This window comes from Chiloscyllium plagiosum, unplaced genomic scaffold (genome assembly GCF_037043375.1).
Source record: "Chiloscyllium plagiosum isolate Xiang-an unplaced genomic scaffold, Cpla_swu_hap1 HiC_scaffold_40, whole genome shotgun sequence".
Taxonomy (NCBI): Eukaryota; Metazoa; Chordata; class Chondrichthyes; order Orectolobiformes; family Hemiscylliidae; genus Chiloscyllium; species Chiloscyllium plagiosum.
In genome coordinates this window covers 51,235,898-51,239,589 of record NW_028270178.1, presented here as the reverse complement: position 1 = coordinate 51,239,589, position 3,692 = coordinate 51,235,898, and the positions used below count along the sequence as shown (strand labels likewise).

The 3,692-nt window shown below is 45.3% G+C and overlaps 1 non-coding gene across 1 annotated transcript; it reads left to right on the top strand.

Moving 5' to 3' along the window:
* The first annotated feature begins 530 nt into the window (after nt 1–530).
* trnah-gug (transfer RNA histidin (anticodon GUG)) lies at nt 531–602 on the top strand. The gene has a single exon. It is a non-coding gene; the product is annotated as a tRNA-His (tRNA).
* Nucleotides 603–3,692: the final 3,090 nt, after the last annotated feature.

The window sequence follows — 3,692 nt, the reverse complement described above, 5'->3', positions numbered from 1 at the left end:
CCACCTTTGGCCAGGAGCACTCCCAACCTCGGAATTACTTGCGCCTCAAAACCGTCATAGAAATGCCCTGCATTCACCGGTTGTGTCACTGGAGTTTTCGAGTATCTGTGCGACCTCATTCCCATCCCGACTTCCAGGTGGATCTTCGCGACTGCGCTACTCCATTCCTCAGATTCTGGGGCTGGGAATTGGGACTATGTGGCAGCAGTGGTTACTGCCTTGTGTGGGGAAACTGGTGAAGTAGCCGATGTTAAACTGCATTACTATTGAAGCATACATTTCAACAACACCTGCACTGTCCCCGGAGTTTTTGATGTTTTCGAGAAATCTATTTATCTCAGCCTACAGTATATAAATAATGGAATCACCACAGCCACTGGGGGAACCGATATTAAACGGTCAGCCCATTCTGAGTTCCCACGTATCTGCCACTGTTCGCTCATCACTGATATTGTGCATTTGGTGCGCTGCCTAACATTTCCTGTGATACAGTACTTATTGCATGGTGCTCGTGTGCGCGTCTGTGGGACGCCGTGATCGTATAGTGGTTAGTACTCTGCGTTGTGGCCGCAGCAACCTCGGTTCAAATCCGAGTCACGGCTCTAAGTGTCCCAGCTTTTGTGAAACACAAAGGAATCAGTTGCTTTAACATGGTAATTTTCTCCAAGGTGATGATCTTTTCCCTTCAAATTCTGCTTGCTCACATCCCTGTGTTTCATATGTCAGAATTCAAATCCACCCGTTCTCAAAAATTTCTCTCCCTCCTTCGATCACTAACTGAACGTTCCGTCTCACACCCCCATTTCATTAATTTAGCGATGCCGGTGTTGGACTACGGTGTACAAAGTTAAAAATCACAACACTGCCTTGTATGTTAAGTATGTTAAGTATGGAAGTATGTTAAATGCCTTTGAACCATCTTGTCTGTAGGTGATTCAAACTACAAGTAATTATGCACCTGCACCCCGAGCTTCTGTGTTCTCCAACACTACGCAAAGCCCTACTCTTGTTGTTGTACCAAAATGCAATACCTTCCATTTATCCAGATTGAACTCCATGTTACATTTTTCAGTCCAACGACTCATTGGATGAAGATCCTTTTGAAACTTAGATAATCTTCCTCACTGTCTACAATTCTGGCGTCGCCTGCAAACCGACAAAGCATGCCTGCAGTGAGTTCCACTGTTTTCTCATATAGATCAATGATTCATATTTACTTGTAGTGGCCGTGATTTAGCGGTGTGCGGATCATACAACAGTTAGTCATGTAATTAACAATGAGGAAGAAAGCCGCAGACTGCAGGGAGATTTTGGAAATGAAAATGGTAAAAGCAATTCATTCCAGGCAAGTTGGTGATAGTGAAGCAAGTTCAAACTTCAAACCAGCCGCCCACGCTCCAGTTGTGGCACTCAGCTCTCTCAGCAAGCTGCACTGTAGATTGCTATTAACGGGAAAAAAAATTCCCGCCTTTGGCCAGGAGCACTCCCAACCTCGGAATTACTTGCGCCTCTAAACCGTCATAGAAATACCCTGCATTCACCGGTTGTGTCACTGGAGTCCTCGAGTATCTCTGCGACCTCATTCCCATCCCGACTTCCAGTTGGATCTTCGCGACTGCGCCACTCAATTCCTCAGATTCTGGGGCTAGGAATTGGGACTATGTGGCAGCAATGGTTACTGCCTTGTGTGTGTGTGTCGGGGGGAACCTGGTAAAGTAGCCGATGTTAAACTGCATTACTATTGAAGCATACATTTCAACAACACCTGCACTGTCCCCGGAGTTTTTGATGTTTTCGAGAAATCTATTTATCTCAGCCTACAGCATATAAATAATGGAATCACCACAGCCACTGGGGGAACCGATATTAAACGGTCAGCCCATTCTGAGTTCCCAGGTATCTGCCACTGTTCGCTCATCACTGATATTGTGCATTTGGTGCGCTGCCTAACATTTCCTATGATACAGTACTTATTGCGCCCTGTCTGAGTGCGTGTTTGTGGGACGCCGTGATCGTATTGTGGTTAGTACTCTGCGTTGTGGCCACAGCAACCTCGGTTCGAATCCGAGTCACGGCACTAATTGCTCTATCTGCCCCAGTTTTTGTGAAACACAAAGGAATCAGTTGCTTTAACATGGTAATTTTCTCCAAGGTGATGATCTTTTCCCTTCAAATTCTGCTCGCTCACATCTCTGTGTTTCATATGTCAGAATTCAAATCCACCCATTCTCAGAGATTTCTCTCCCTCCTTCGATCACTAACCGAACTTTCCGTCCCACACCCCCATTTCATTAATTTCGAGATGCCAGTGTTCGACTATGGTGTACAAAGTTAAAAATCACACAACACCAGGTTAGAGTGTAACAGGTTTAACTGGGCACTAGTTTTGGGAGCGCTGCTCTTTCATCATGTGGTTGTGGAGTCATTTCCTATTTCATTAAGGCACTGCAGAATCTAACACTGACTCTCACATTGATACTCTTCACTCCGTGCTGCTGCGTCACTGTTGCTGGGTGAACGTGCCCCAACCCCACCATAGGGACCTGCAGACCAGTTGCTTCTTTTGGTTACCACTGTTGTGAGGCCAATCCTCAGGTAGCAGCTTTTACTGATATGGACTTGCGATTATTGGGAGTCAAGCTCAGGAAAATGACACAGGACAATATCGAGGAAAAGTGACTTCATTGAGAAAGATTAGTTTCACAGGTTTTCTGCAATGGCTGAGCACTATTACCACTGGACTGTTAATTTAGACAATAAGCAAACGAACCAGGGACCCGGGTTTGACTCCAACCATGCCAGGTGTTAGAATTGAGATTCAATAAATATCTGGAATTACGAATCTAATAACACCTACAATCCATGGTCAATTGTTGAAAAAACAAAACCATCGGGTTCACTGACGTCCTTTGAGGAAGGAACCTGCCGTTCTTACCTGGTCGGGCCTCAATGTGTCTCCAGACTCACTGCAATACAGTTGAGTGTCAACTGCCCGCTGTGCAATTAGGGATCGCAATCAATACTACCGAGCCAGCGACGCCCTCATACTGTAACAGAATAGAAAAAAAAAGTTAATTCGGCTCTAGCTAGATTACTGTGTGCAGTTCTGCAATTCACAGTATAGCAATGGTGTGATTGCACTGGGAACGTTGCAGGAGAGATTCAATGGGATATTGTCTGGGCTGAAGAGTTTCAGTTATGAGGAGAGATTGGACAGACTGGGGTTGTTTGTCGCTCAGCAGAGGAGATTGGAGAAGACATGACTGAGATGTACAAAATAATGAGGGATATGGATAAGATAGACTGAAAAAAGCGTTTGTTATTGATGGGGGGATCGAACACTGGGGCCAAGAGATTTCGAGAAAAGGCAGAAAGTTTTGAGTAGATGTGCGGAAAGGGTCAGAGAGGTGGAAACCCTTCCAACCTGAAAAAAATTGAGATGTTAATTTGTGATGCCAAAACATATAAACAATGAAAAACTTGATTCAGGTCGTTAAGCAGTTGTGTTGGACAAGTGCAGCCACAACAGGCTGAAGGGCTTCCTTCGATGTTTTTGTCCTCCACAGTATCGTGGTTAGTGTCCCCTCCTGTCACAGGGCTCAATTCTCCGCTGGGGGCATCGTGAAAGTTTTAAACCTGTAGCTCTGTTCCCCAGTGAAGGTTATTAATGCTTGGCCTTCCATTCTCGATTG